The sequence below is a fragment of the Peromyscus eremicus genome, chromosome 8a (assembly GCF_949786415.1).
Source record: "Peromyscus eremicus chromosome 8a, PerEre_H2_v1, whole genome shotgun sequence".
NCBI classification, from domain to species: Eukaryota; Metazoa; Chordata; class Mammalia; order Rodentia; family Cricetidae; genus Peromyscus; species Peromyscus eremicus.
The window spans coordinates 80,927,202-80,942,559 of NC_081423.1; the positions used below are offsets into that span (position 1 = coordinate 80,927,202).

The 15,358-nt window shown below is 44.6% G+C and overlaps 1 protein-coding gene across 4 annotated transcripts in view; it reads left to right on the forward strand.

Annotated features, from left to right (window-relative positions):
* Cdk12 (cyclin dependent kinase 12) overlaps nucleotides 1–6,989 on the forward strand; it is a 78,307-nt gene extending 71,318 nt beyond the window's left edge. For 3 of the 4 annotated variants that reach the window (XM_059271680.1, XM_059271679.1, XM_059271678.1), the window contains 2 exons: nucleotides 1,970–2,077; nucleotides 6,735–6,989. The gene's annotated coding sequence lies outside the window, so the exon portion shown is untranslated. The remainder of the gene's footprint in view (nucleotides 1–1,969; nucleotides 2,078–6,734) is intronic. The other variant, XM_059271681.1, reaches the window with a different exon arrangement.
* Nucleotides 6,990–15,358: the final 8,369 nt, after the last annotated feature.

Below are 15,358 nucleotides of genomic sequence, written 5' to 3' on the forward strand. Positions count from 1 at the left end.
TATCTGATTAGGCAAAGCACACCCAGGACTCCAGAGAGCTCTAAGCCAAAATTACATCAGAAAACAGCATGAAGGGGACTGCTTTGGCTATGGGCCTCATGTCTACCCTATGCCATGTCATGGCTCTGCTGGGCATGCCAAGCGACGTGGTCCCTATGGGCCTGAGAGCTCCACAGTTTACCCTCAGAAGGCCTTCCAGAATGAACAGGCTCAGGGAAATGACAGAGGTCTTCCTCCTTCCCCCATGCCTGAAGGCCCCTCCCCAGGAGGACAGCTTGATTAAACAGTCGGTGCTGCTGGAATTACTGCACAGCTGGTGCTCCCCCCAGCACCCAGAGCAGAGCAGCAGTGCAGATTAAAATCTCCAATTAGCGTTAAAGTGAAGTGAGGAGGTGCTGAGGCTGCCAAGGCAGCCAGGCCGAAACCCTGAGTTGGCACCCTTGCTCCTGCCTGATTCTGAGGCCACCCTTAGTCAGTCCTTCCTTACAGTGTCCAGTGTCTGTTAGACTTGTGTTGCTTGGGGCCAGAGGAGGACCTTGGGTTGGAGGCAAATGCCTTACCTGGCAAGATGCTAGGACTCCATAGGATACAAGAAAGTGAGATCAGTGACTATCAAGGAGCTGCCCTGTGTGCAGCCTACTAGACAGCCAAGCCATGGTGACATGATGCTACTGCTGCTAATTTTTGCTTAGAGAAAGAGCCAACAGGAAAGGTCTCTCTGAGTCTTTTTATCTAAGGTACTCAGGGACATGGTATTCACATGAATATCCATCTGTGTATATTTTATCCTATCTGACCCATCTGTTCCCACCCAAATTATGGCTCCTTCCTTCCTCTCTCCATCCTTTCCTCAGCTTTTTTGTAGGAAGGGTAGACATAGCCAAGCTCCAGAGTGTCACAATGCCTTGACACCTGGGTCCCAGTCAGTTGCCCTTTATCTTCCTAGTTTGGGAAATAGCAGAGGTATACCAAGATGAATCAGACCCTTCCCACCCCTGAAAATCTTATCCACTCCAAAGATCCCTCTGCCATTTACACTTCTGTTCCTTGCCTGTCAAATCTAGAAGAGTACAGCAACCATGCCCTCTGACTGCCCTCTGCCTCTTTAAGAGAAATGGAGGTGGGTACCCAGCTGACTTAACCTACTCACACCTCCAGAAATTAGACACCAGGGCATAGTGCCACCCTCCCAGACTGGCACATGCTATCCTGGCAGAGGTTCAAGCACACACACACACACCCCGCCCCATGTCATACTCCTACCCTATGTCTTCCTCTACTCCCTCTCTCCACATCTTTTTTTTTTTTTTTTTTTTTCTCAGCTCAAAGCACAGCTGAGCCTTAAAAGGGGGGTGAGGGTGGAAAGACCAAGCTGGGGCAGGGGGGTGTAGAGCGCCAATAGCACGTTTTCACCTGCCATTTAATTGGATGTATTTTTAATTAATGGGACCTCAGGGACTAACATGAGACAATCTGATCTCTGAATAGGGACAGGGGAGGGATTGGATAAGGGAGGAGGATTGGGCCACTGGGTGCGGTTACCAGGAACCCAGGCCCATCAATCACTGGCCACTTTGCGTTCTGGCATGGAGAACAGCGAAGTGGAGGAGGAGGGGAGGCACTGGGGAAAGGTGCCAGGATTTCCCCCCAACTGCCAGGACCTCCAAAGAGATGGAAGTGTGCTGACTGACTCAGGTCTGCAGCCTAAATTTACAGCCAGAATAGTAGGTAAGGCTGTTTTCTTGTGCCTACAGTTGAGTATAAGATTATGAAAGGGAAGTAGGGTTGAACTTTGAGCTCCTGAAGAGAGAGAATAAGAGCTAGGGACCATGGATCTGGGACTGTCATAGAGGTTACACGCAAAATGGTATGCAAATGAGACCTGGTGACTTTGGGTCTAAATCTTAGAACCTTAATGTTTTAAGAAGGGAACTTGGAGCTCATCTTGCCTGACCCCTTCATTGTACAGATGTGGAAACCAAGACCCAAAGAGGAGGAACCAGTTGAATCCTGCCCTGAAGTTGCATTGTGTTCTGGATTTGGAGAGTTCCTGGGAGCACAGGGCAAGAAAAAGTAGGTAGGTAAGGAGGGAAGAAAGTCAAATGAAAAACATAATCATGACATTCTGTCCTCCACTGTCTAACATGTCAAGTGACTCTTGTCACTGTTTCCTGAGTGTTGGAAGCAGTTTAGGAAAGTTCAGCAAGTGCAGCTTGTAAGCGATGTGATATAGGAGCATCCCCCTTTGTGCAGCCTGTTCCAGAGGTCATTATCCATCTTTGCCTCCAGCCCCTCTCTATAGGATTTTGCCATGTTTTTTAAGGTCTAAGGGAAGGAAATGCTTCAGCTACCTCAACTACTTAACCAAAAGGCAGATCTCCCAAGTAAGACTAATTCTTTTTTTTTTTCTTTTTTTTTTCCCCTGGAGCTGAGGACCGAACCCAGGGCCTTGCACTTGCTAGGCAAGTGCTCTACCACTGAGCTAAAGCCCCAACCCCGACTAATTTTTTTAATGGAATTTGTTTGTTTGTTTTTTAAGATTTATTTATTATGTAGACAGTGTTCTGCCTGCATGTATGCCTGCACACCAGAAGAGGGCACCAGATCTTACTACAGATGGTTGTGAGCCACCATGGGGTTACTGGGAATTGAACTCAGGTCCTCTGGATCAGCAGCCAGTGCTCTTAACCTCTGAGCCATCTCCCTAGCCCTGTTTATTTGTTTTGAGACAGAGTTTCTTTGTGTAGCCCTGGCTGTCCTGTAACTCACTCTGTAGACCAGGCTGAACTCAAACTCAGAGATCTGCCTGCCTCTGCCTCTGGAGTGCTAGGATTAAAGGCATGTGCCACCACCATCTGGCGTGTTTTTTTTTTTTTTTTTTTTTTTTTTGGTTTTTCGAGACAGGGTTTCTCTGTGTAGCTTTGCGCCTTTCCTGGAACTCACTTGGTAGTCCAGGCTGGCCTTGAACTCACAGAGATCCACCTGGCTCTGCCTCCCGAGTGCTGGGATTAAAGGCGTGCGCCACCACCGCCCGGCCTCATCTGGCGTTTTTTATCGAAATCTCATCACAAGTCTCCATGCTATAATATAAGCAATTGGAAAAGTTATGCCAAAATGTCAAGGATAGTTTTACACCTCTTGTCTCATGACTACAATAGAGACAGTATTGAATGCAAGGTCCTGCAAAATGAATTAGAAATGTTCCTGAATTCATGTAGTATCCTGGCCTTAGAGTCTTTGGTCTCTTCTGGCTCTTGTAGTGTTGGTTTATCCTAAAGAGAAGGACATGTTTCCAGCTGCCTTTATCCCCATTCCCTTATTTCCTTCATTGCTCATATGCTAGGGCCAGGGGCAGAAGGACAAGTGAAGGTAATAGAGGCTTTCCTACCAAGTTGCCAAAGGTGGCATTCTCAGCAATCTCCTCTTTTCTCAAAATCTTCAACATTCTGTGATCTGTGCTTCATGAGGCCAAACTGAGCTGGAGGCGAGGATGATTCAGGGTTCGAAGGCAACACCAATAGAATTTGCCACACTCTCCAGCTCTCATCCTTACCTTCCTTCCACCCCTAGAACTGTCTTCTATCTTGGCAACCTGTTTTTACCCTCAGGCCCTTGAGAAAAGCAGGATCTGGCTCTGCAGTTTCCAACCTTGTCCTGATCTGCCTTAGACTGTCAGGGGCTGTCATGGTCTGTTACTCACAGACATGGTGAGAGGCCCTCATATCCCCCTAGGACAATGTGATAAAAATCCTTCTAGGGATTTTTCCAGGGGCCTCAGGAAACTGTGCCAAAGGCTGTCCTGTCAGGGTGATGAGGAAGAAGGGAAGACAGGACGTCCTACATTTTAGAACTGAGACCTAGTGATGGAGAGATGGCTTAACCGTTAAAGGCTAGGCTTACAACCAAAAATAAAAGAACTGAGACTTTATAGTTCCACCTGTGGGACTGGCTGCTCAATATAGTGCAGGACATTCATAGTGAATGTTGTGTGGAGGTAGGTGGCTACTCTTCACAGAGCTGCTGTTTCTAGTCTGGAACACAGAGCACTGAAGAATAGCACACAGCAAAAGAGGGAAGGTAGCTACCTTCTGTATATAAACCTGCTACTCTTTTTTGCTCTTGGTAATTGGTTCATCCCTACTCCAATGTCCTGGCAGCATAGGGAAGCATTCACTCTACATTCTGGATGTTCTCTGAGGAATAGAAATACTCTCCCTCCCATCAATTCTGCCAGGTCTGCCATCTACTCCCAAGGTTATCCCAGGGTGTCAAATCTATAGCTTTAAGTCCACATCTAGAACCTGCTCTGAAGTCCAGAAGAAACTCAGGCCCTTTGTGGGAAAATACTTAGATATGAAGTACATATGGTAGGAAGAGGTAGCAGTACCCAGAATTCCTTGCCTTCTGGGATTGGTCAGCATTGGCCTGCCATTTAGATTTTACTCTAATGGGGCCTCTTTCTTCCTTCTCCCTTTAGTTTTCCCATGGGTTGAGGGTAGATCTGAAAATCTGAACCTTTCACCTTGATACATAGAAAGCTATTATGCAGATCCTGTGTCTTCCAGAGCTGTAGACAGAAAGGGAAAGCAGATAAAGCCATTGACAGAGGTAGCAGTGCTGTGGTGCCCACTGGCCCCAAAAGAAGAAACAGGCCAGAGATGAAGCCAGGAGATGTCTGCTTCTGAAACAGCATTCTTGCCCCATCTTCTTCTGCTTCCTTTTACATGCTGCTGAGGCAATATGCCCAAGTGTGCCAGCTCTCCTGGCTAGTGATCCTGTTCCACTGTGCAGGCAACCAGCACTGTGCCTCTGCACAGCACAGCTCAGGTCTCACACTCCTTTGCTCGTTCATCTCTGTGTCTGTGTTACAGATTCCTAGGGATGAGATAGAGTGCTGTGGCCCTATGGTAGGAAATTGGTGGACACTGGGGCTCACTGGGTACATACTTGCCTGTCTGTAAGAGGGGGAGGAAGAAGCCTGCTGGCAGCTCAGCCGAGCTTGAGGTTCTGGTGACTCACAGCAATGGGGGTGGCTCATGAAAACAACAGAGGGGAGGGGGATCAAGTCTGTTAGAGTTTCCTTTTGCCCCAGTCCTGCCCACTCTGAGCTCTGTAGATGAAAAATCTCTCATCTAGATTAGGAGATGCCCCAGCTATGAAAAGAAAGGGAGAAATGAGAAAGAAGTAAGCAGGAGAGATTGAGTTGTCCTAGGGAAGAAAGACTGAGACATCACCCACCATCTCCAAAGGCTACACAGAGAATATAAGACATCCATTAGTGGCAGGGCAGCCCAGAAATTCTGGGTACCTTCCAAAAGAGAGGTTTTCCTGGTAAACAGCTGTTACTATCGTTCCTCAGTTGCCTACCTAGAACTCTGTGTACCCAGCTAACATAAAACGGTGGAGTGGGGCTGTTGTTTGTTTATTATTGAGACAGAATCTCATTATGTGGCCCAAGCTGGGCGCCAAGTCTCAATACTGCCTCATCTTCCAAAGTACTGTAGCTATAAGCATGTACTACCATGCCTAGTGCCAAAAATTTCTTTTTGAAGATTATTTTATGTGTGTGGGTGTTTTGACTTCATGTATGTCTGTGTTTCACATGTGTGCCTGGTGACTACTGTGGAGACCAGAAGGGAGCAACAGATCGCTGGAACTGGAGTTACAGATGGTTGTGGGCTGCCATGTGAGTGCTAGGAACTGAACCTGGGTCTCTGCAAGAGCAGCAAGTGCTCTTAACCACTCAGCCATCTCTCCAGCCACATAGAAATTCAATAGACAAACAAACACAAGATAAATACTATTACAAGACCAGACCCAGAAAGGATTGCCACCTGTGCTTAGTGCTCTCCTCACTAGACTCAGACACCTTGGACCAGAGAGGAGCATCTAGTGGCACTTAGACTGCTGGACAGGGTTTGGTACAGGCTGGGAAATGGCTGCAGCTACCGATGTTCAGAAATGCTGGTGTTCTCCCTCACAGGTCAAGTGAGCAATATGCATTCTCTCCATCCATTCTCAGTCTGTGACTGGAACTGGCAAGAAGAGAACAATAGGGACTTTGGATACTAGTATATCCAGGCACGTGATAATAAACACCCTGACCTCTGGCCTCATAGAAGAGAGGGTTTGGTGGGTATTCTGTGATAGATCATGAGTTCTTGTCTGTTTCTGTTCCTTTTATTGCTGGAAGCTCTGTTTTCTAGGCAGAGTGAGAGTCCTCTTTCCCTCTGCTGGTCATCCAGACATGACTCTGGTTGGACAGACAGACAGACAGATGAACTGTACTTCATGCAGGAAGGTGAGAGCAGTGTGTCACTTCCTCCTTCCTGGCAGTAGAAGGAGCTCTGGGACCCGTTCCTAAAGCTTAGTTCTGACCTAAGCCAACACATCATCTGGCCCTGGATATAAAACTTGGACTACGAGGGGAAGCCTAGATATATATATACAGTGAGATACAGGCAGGAATGGGGGACTTTAGCCCCAGGAGAAATACCACATTCTCCTTGATCCTCTTCCTTCCCAAATTCCTTTCTCCACTCCCTTTTCTTTCACCTCCCATTGGCCAGCTCAACTCTTGGCCACCTGATTACCTCCAGTCTGACCAGATATGGTAAGTAATTATCTCTCCTTACACGCACCTCCTGCCCCCTTCCTTTCTTCCCAGCTGAGAGATAGCTAAATTTGTGTTGTTTCTACCACTGAATATCACAGAATCTGAATTGTATTCCCAGCCTTTGCTGCCCAGCTTGACTCCATGACTGCCTTTGGATTGGGAAGCACTCACCAGCCTCATCTTCCCCTGCAAGTATACCCAGGTCTGGACTGCTATGTCTGTGGCATCAAGACCCTGCTCTAGAGCAGAGGGCAGCACTAGAGGTGCAACTGGAGCCTTGGCCCTAAATGTGTGTATGCCTGTGCATTGGGCACACTGGTTTATTAGTGTTATTTCAGCATTGTGATGCAGAGAGAGTAAGTGTAACAGCTGCTCCTTGCTTGCAGTGTTTATTGTTACCTAGAGACAACCTCCTGGCTTTTTCCCAGATCCCTACCCCCCACCCCCCTCCCGCCCCCCGCCCCGCGTGCCCAGCCCAGCCCCCTCCCTGCCAACAATCCTGTTCTCTCCACGCTGATGGGAAATTTATAGCTTGCCCATATCATGCCATTAACTCTCTCCTGTCCATAGGGTAGATGGGTCAAGGGAAACCAAAGTGGAGAGTGGGCATGCTTTGAACCCAGAGTGGAGTAATGTATGAAGAACAGAGGGAGGAAGGAGACACAGCCTTCTATTCTGTGTCCAGTTTTAGGCCCCAGTCGTTCTATAATCCAAGTAGGTCAGAGCCTGCTTAGTTTATAAGATCAGTCACATTAGGGATGGTATGGCCATAACCCAGTTGTTCTCCTGGCCCTTGTATGAGAAGGAAAGAAGACAGAGTTTTAGATCTGGCCTTGAGATCCCAGAAGAGTTCCTCTGGACCTAGCCTTGAAATCTCCACATCCTCCTGCCAAAATTATTCTCTTCCCTGGCTATCTCTATAGTCCTTTATTGCGTTGTCTAAACTTGAACAAATACAGCAAGATAGTATTGGAGTGGAAGGGGAATACAGAGTGGCAGAATCCATAGCTTCTCCTATCTGAGCAAGGTAACTGTGGATGTCCCATAGAGACAGGAGGTACTAGCTTGAGAGATACTGGCCAGACCACCACAGTGGAGTTCATGTCTGACATGGAGCCTGCTGCTGAGCCTGTTGGGAAAACTTTTACCTGCGAAGGCATTCTCCCAGCTGGCCTTCTTGATTTGGTTGGGGTTCTCTTTGCTGCTTGTCTTTTTTTTTTTTTTTTTTTTTTGGTTTTTTTTTTGAGACAGGGTTTCTCTGTGTAGCTTTGCGCCTTTCCTGGAACTCACTTGGTAGCCCAGGCTGGCCTCGAACTCACAGAGATCCGCCTGGCTCTGCCTCCCGAGTGCTGGGATTAAAGGCGTGCGCCACCACCGCCCGGCTTGCTGCTTGTCTTTCATGGTCCATTTTCTCGAATTCCTCTTGGTTTGCTCTGATCCAAGTGACTGAGGAAAGAGAAGTGTCATAGTCATAATCTCAGCAGAGGTGGAGACAGAACCCTGCCGTCTACCGAGGACTTTCCACGGAGGAGAGCCATGCACCCACTCACCATCCACATGGAAGCAGAAAAGCAGAGAATGGATTGGATTTTAACGGAAACAGTTGAATTAAACATGAAAAAACTTACTCACGGAATAAAATGTTTCTCTTCAGCTACTGTCCTTGTGCCTATGATGAATTTGTCTGTGCCTACCCAAGGAACACTGCGTAAACAGGGTTCTTTTTGTAGACTCCCTCCACATAGCCTCAGCACAATTTCCTCACAGTGCAGTACTCCTTGAGACTTTGAAATATAGTTGTTTTTTGTTTGTTTGTTTTGTTTTGTTTTTTGGATGGGAGGGCGAGTTTTGAGACAGGGTTTCTCTCTGTAGCTTTGGAGCCTATCCTGGAACTCTCTCTATAGACCAGGCTAGCCTCAAACTCACAGAGATCCTCCTGCCTCTGCCTCCCAAGCACTGGGATTAAAGGCGTGTGCCACCACTACCTGGCTGAAATACAGTCTTTATGGTGGTTAGATTGCATTACAGAGGCATTTCCGGGTTCTGGCGCCAGCACCACCACTTACCAGATATCCTTTGGAAGTTACTTTGAGCCATACTTTCCTAGTCTGAAATGCAGATAAGGCAGTAATCTCTTGAGAAGCCCACACCTACATTCTTATGTCTTATTTTTTTGTCCAAGTGCCTTTCTTTCTTTTAACTCTAGTGATTAAAATCTCTTAATTCCATGTTTTAAAATAAATTTTAAAAAATAAATGCTAATAAACTACTGTTTTTCAAGATTGTGGAAATTGCATCAAAGAGTGTATAAAGGTTGATCCTCAAGCGGTCTCAGTCAGCAGTATTTGATACAGTAGGATATTGTTGGTTTTTTGTCTGTTTTTATTTATTTTTTTATTTATTTATTTTTTTTTTTTTTTGGTTTTTTGAGACAGGATTTCTCTGTGTAGCTTTGCGCCTTTCCTGGAACTCACTTGGTAGCCCAGGCTGGCCTCGAACTCACAGAGATCCGCCTGGCTCTGCCTCCCAAGTGCTGGGATTAAAGGTGTGCGCCACCACCGCCCGGCCTGTTTTTATTTTTATATATGGATATTTTTGCTTGCTTGTCTGTATACCATGTCTCTACCTGGTACCTGCAGATGCCAGAAGCTGTCATCAGATTTCTTGGAACTGGAGTTACAGATTGTTAAAAGCTGCCATGTGGGTGCTGGGAGTCAACGCAGGTCCTCTGAAAGAGTGGCAAGTGTTCCTAACTACTGAGCCATCTCTCCAGCCCCAAATTCTGTTGTTTTTATGAACCAGCAGACCTGACATCATTGCTTTAAAGATTTCATGATTCCCTGAAGAATGTGTGTGTATGTGTGTACATACAAGCTTGGGAGATTGAAAGAAGGGTGGCAGTCCCCTAGAAGAGGAAGTAACTAGAGTCCCTCTTTTCAGACTCCCTAAGAAATCAGTTTTCTAATTTCTGTGCCTCTAGCCAAGAGAAAAGCTACTGTTTCCAGTCTATTTCTAAGTCACTGTTCTGCTTGCAAGTATACCTTCATCCAGGATAGATCAGAGAGCAGTAGCCATTAGGAAGTATAGCAACTAGCACTTGCCAGACGTTTCAGTTTGTCAAATATTTTTACCTACATTATCCTACTGGTATATCCACCAGGCATTATATTGTGTGTATTTTGTAATGTCTAAAATCTAGAAAGTATTACGTAGACTTACTGAAATGTATAGCTCATTTCCTATTGTTTGTTTTAAAGATTTACTTGTTTTATGCGTATGAGTGTTTTCTTGCGTGTCTGGTGCCCACAGAGGCCAGAAAAAGGTATTGAATCCCCTGGAAATGAAGTTACAGATAGTGGGAACTGCCATGTGGGCACTGGGAAACAAACCTGGGTCCTCTGTGAGAACAAGTGCTTTTGCCAGATGTGGCACCCCATGCCTTTAGTATCAGCACTTGTGGGGCAGAGGCAGGTGGATCTCTTGAGTTTAAGCCAGGCTAGTCCATAAAGACAAGTGTCAGGACAGCTAGGACTACACAGAGAAACTCTGTCTAAAAAAAGAAAATAATGCTGGGGGGTGGGGGTGGCTCATGCCTTTAATCCCAGCACTCGGGAGGCAGAGCCAGGAGAATCTCTGTGAGTTCGAGTCCAGCCTGGTCTACAGAGTGAGATCTAGGACAGGCTCTAAAGCTACACAGAGAAACCGTGTCTCCAAAAAAAAAAAAAAAAAAAAGTAACAAGAAACAAGTGCTTTTATTTGTTTGCTTGCTTATTTGTTTGTTTGTTTGTTTGTTTATTGATGCAGGATTTCTCTGTGTAGTCCTGGCTGTTCTGGAACTCACTCTATAGACCAGGCTAAGCCTCAAACACAGAACTCCACCTGCCTCTGCCTCCTGAGTGGGATTAAAGTCATGTACCACCATGCTTGGGTTTAATTAGTTAAATTTTTCAGACTGAAGAGATGACTCAGTGGTTAAGAGTACTTACTACCAAAACAATTTTATTGTATGTGTATGAATGTCATTGGATATGTGTGTGGGTGTGTGTGTGTGTGGGTGTGTATATATATATATATGTATGTACACCCAAGTGTGTACCAGGTCCCCCTAGAGGCCAGAAGAGGTCATTGGATCTCCTAGAACTGGAGTGTTACAGATGATTTAAGCAGCCACATGGATACTGGAAACTGAAGAGTAGCAAGTGCTCTTTACTAAGCCATCTCTCCAACCCGTATGATCTTTTCATGATCTTTTTTTTCCCTTTGGCTATAGAGCAAGACTTTACACAGCATATACAAGCACTCTACTACCGAGTTACATGCCTAGCACTATGCAAGTTTTCACTTTTGTCTTTGTTTCTGTTTTTTGAGACTGTGTCTCATATATTTCTGGCTGGCTTTGAACTTTCTATGTAGCTGAAGGTGACTTTGAATTTTTTTTGGAGGATAGGGGGCATGCACATGTCCATGCCACTGAATGCATATAGAGGTACATGTGGAGGTTGAAGGATGATTGAGAGACTGAGTTCTCTTCTTCCACCGTGTGGGTTTTGGATTGAACCAAGGTCCTTGGGCATGGCAACAAGCACCTTTACCAGCCAAGTCATCTTTTAGTATCTTCCTCTCTTTTTTTGGCACAGGGTTTCAAGCATCCCAGGCTGGGTTCAAACTCGCTGTAGCAAAAGAAGACCCTGAACTGGTGATCCTCCTGCTTCTGCCTGCTGAATTTTGAGCTTAGGGTATGAGCATTTTTTTAAATTGTGTTTTATTTATCTGTGTATATGCACATGTACATGCCACTGAATGCATACGGAGATTTTGGGGAATTCTTTCTTTCACTATATGGGTTCTAGGAATTGAACTCGAGTCATTAGGCTTTGGAGGCAAGCACCTTTGCTCACTGATCATCTCACCAGTCCACCCTATGTGTCTGGTTTTTTTTAAAGATTATTTCATTTTTATTGCTGTGTGTGTTTGAGAGGGAGGGGGAGAGAGAGAGAGAAAGAGAGAGAGAGAGTGAGAGAGTGTTGGGCCAGACCTAGAAGAGAGCACTAGCTCTTCAAGAACTAGAATTACAGGTAGTTGGAGCTACCCAACATGGATGCTGGCATCTGAACTCAGATTTTCCAGAAGAGCAGCAAGCAAATCACTGAGCCATCTCTCAGTTCTATTTATTTTTAATTTATTTTCTTTTATTATTTTATGTATACAGATATTTTACCTGAAAGTGTGCACTCTTTGGGTGCTTGGTGCCTGTGGAGGTCAGAAGAAGGCATTGGATCCCAGAAGAGGGCATTGGATCCCCTGGAACTGGAATTACAGATAATTGTGATTTGCCAAGTGGATTCTGGGAATCCAACCCAAGTCCTCTGGAAAAGCAACTAGTTTTCTCAACCACTGAGCCATCTTTCCCATCCCCTGTTTATTTTATAATTATGTGTGTGCATCTGTGTCTGCTTGTAGGTATGTACACATAAGTGCAGTTGCCTTCAGAGGTCAGAAGAGAGCACTGGATACCTTGGAGCTGGTGTTAGTTGTCAGCCACCTGGCATGGGTACTAGGAACCAAACCCAAATCTACAGCAAGAACAAGTGCTCTTAATCACTGAGCCATCTCTTCAGCCCCATCCTATGCATTTTTAATAGTAGAGATACTGGGCCAACAGATACAAATATCCACTCCCCATGGTTATGACTATTTTACTGATGGACCAATGAATACTATTTATTATTAATCTTCCTTTTTCTAATGAGAATATTTCTCTCTCTCTCTCTCTCTCTCTCTGTCTCTCTCTCTCTCTGTGTGTGTGTGTGTGTGTGTGTGTGTGTGTGTGTGTGTGTGTGTGTGTGTGTGTTTTGAGACAAGGTCTCTATGAGTCCTCAGTGCTCTGGAGCTTACTATGTAGGCTGACCTCAAGCTCACAGAGCTCCTCCTGCCTCTGTTTCCCACATGTTAGAATTAAAGGTGTGCACCACCATGCGTGCCCTTAATCTTCCTTTTTTGAATTCTACAATGGAGACATAAGAGCAAGCCACTATGGAGACATTCTTTATCATAGCTAGGTAGCATGCTTTTGTCTTTCCTTCCTTTTCTTTTTCAATTGTTTATATTTATTTTTGAGATGAGGTTTCTCTATGTAGCCCTGGCTGTCCTGGAGCTTGCTCTGTAGACCAAGCTGGACTTGAACTCAGAGATCCACCTGCCTCTGCCACCCAAATTCCTTTGTTTATTGAGACAAGCTCTCCTGTAGCACTGGCTACCTCACACCTGTTATGTAATTGAAGATGATATTAACTTCTGATCCTCCTGCCTCTGCCTCCCAAGTACTGAAGTTAGAGGTGTGTTTCACCACATTTTGTTTTTATGGATTTTTTAAGTAAAATAATTGTAGATTGATACTCAGTTTAAGAAATAATACCAAGCCGGGCAGTGGTAGCACACACCTTTAATCCCAGCACTCGGGGAGGCAGAGCCAGGCGGATCTCTGTGAGTTCAAGGCCAGCCTGGACTACAGAGTGAGTTCCAGGAAAAGGCACAAAGCTACACAGAGAAACCCTGTCTCGAAAAACCAAAAAAAAAAAAAAAAAAAAAAAAAATCTGAGTATAGTGCTTCATGCCTGTAATCCCAGCACTCAAGAGGCTGAAGCAGGAGAACTGCCTAAATTTGAAACCAGCTTAGCCTATAGAATGATTTCCAGATCAGTCAGGGTTAAAGTGAAACCCTGCCATTACAAAAACCAAAACAAAACAGGCTGAGTATTGGTGGTATACCCCTTTACTCACAGCGTTCACGTTTATTTTGTGAGTTTGAGGTCAGCCTGGTGTGCATAGTTCTAGGCTAGTCATAGCCACATAGTTAAGACCCTGTCTTCAACAACAACAACAACAAAAAAAGGTTGGGGAGATAGTTCATTGAGTAAATATGTTTGCCACATAAGCATGAGAGCCTGAGTCCAGATCCTCCACAAACACATTTCTAAACGCAGCATTGGGGTAGGGCAGAAACAGTTGGGTTTCCACAGTTTGCTGACCAGTCATCCTGACCAATTGGTGATTCTTTGGTTCAGTGAGAGATCCGGTGTCAAAAAAATAAGGCAAAGAGTGATAGAGGAAGATAACCATCAACCTCTAGGAGCTACATGCATAATCACACACTTACCCACACATAAATATATACACACATACATACACACAAAAACAAGAGGAGGCCCCTGAAGTTTATCACTTTGCAAAACTAATAAAATGTATCTGTAATACTGACATTGATGCAGTCCATTAATCTTGTAAAGATTTCTGTATTTTCAATTATCTGTATGTATATTGGGGATGGGGTATGCATTATGCATATGGAGGTCAGAGAACAACCTGTGGAGTTGATTTTCTCCTACCATGTGGGTCCTGGAGATGGAACTCAGGTTGTCAGGCTTGGTGACAAACTTGACTTACTGATCTATCTCACTGGCCCCAAAATATCTGTAGTTTTACTAAGCATATGCATATGAGTAAATAAGTGCTATACAGTTTTATTTCCTGTGTTACATTTCTATATCCCCTTCTACAGTGAAACTGCTGAACAGAGAAGCTGGAGTGTAGCTTGGTGGTAGAAGCACTTGCCTAGCTTGCCCAAGGCTCTGGTTTAAGCCTCCAGTACCCACAGAAATGAAGGCTAAGGAAGAATAAAAGAAAGGATGCTTTATAGTTCCAGCACCCCTGAAGTCCCTGTGGTTTCTTTTTTTAAATCACACCTATCCCCACCCCCATTCTGTGTGTATAATATGGAGTCAGTTCTTTTATCTTTCTGTGATTCTCAGGGATTGAACTTGGATCATCAATTTTGCATGTCAGTCAGCAAGAACCTTTATCCACTGAATCATCTGGCCAGCCGTCTACCCATGTCTTAATTCTTGTTACTACTAACCTTCCCACTTCTAAAACTTCACCACTTCAAAGATGGAATCAGTCTGCAACATTTTAGGATTAGCTTTTTTTCATGCAACATCCAAACTTTTGTATGTTCCAATGGTTTATTCCTTTTATTTAGTCCGTGGTATAGATAGACCACCACTACTTTAATTTATTATGTTCTAGTCTAGTCTGTTTTTGAGACAAGGTCTCATATATCCTATGCTGGCCTTGAACTTCCCATATAGCCAAGGATGATGTTGGACTTCTTAGTTCTGGGATTACAGGTGTACACCTCCACACATGGTTTATATCATTGTTAATTTGTCCATCTGTTGATGAAACTGGGCTAATTCTACTTTTTGGGCTACAAATAAGATCCTTGAACATTTGTCTCCAGATTTTTCTGAGAACATAATTATTTTTCTTTTGAGACAGAGTCTCACTATGTAGTTTTGTCTGGCCTGGAACTTGCTATGTAGACCAGGCTGGCTTTGGACTCTCAGTGATCCCCCTGCCGCTGCTTCCCAAGTGCTGGAATTATAAGTATACACCACTATGCTCAATAAACATAAACATTTTTAATATTACCAAGTTTTAACCATCAATAAAGTTTTCTCATTTTGTATTCACTAGCAATGAGTGAAATAGCCCATTTCCCTTGGTTAAGTGTTTTATAGTCACAATTATTAAACTTCTTGACCCTTGGGCATGGCATTATTATCTTATTTTGTAAATGAGGATATTTGAGGCTCATAGTAAGTCATTTTCCCAAGATCACATTCTGTTAAGTGACAAAGAAGAACTTGGATCCCAAGATAATTCATCACTTTATACCACATC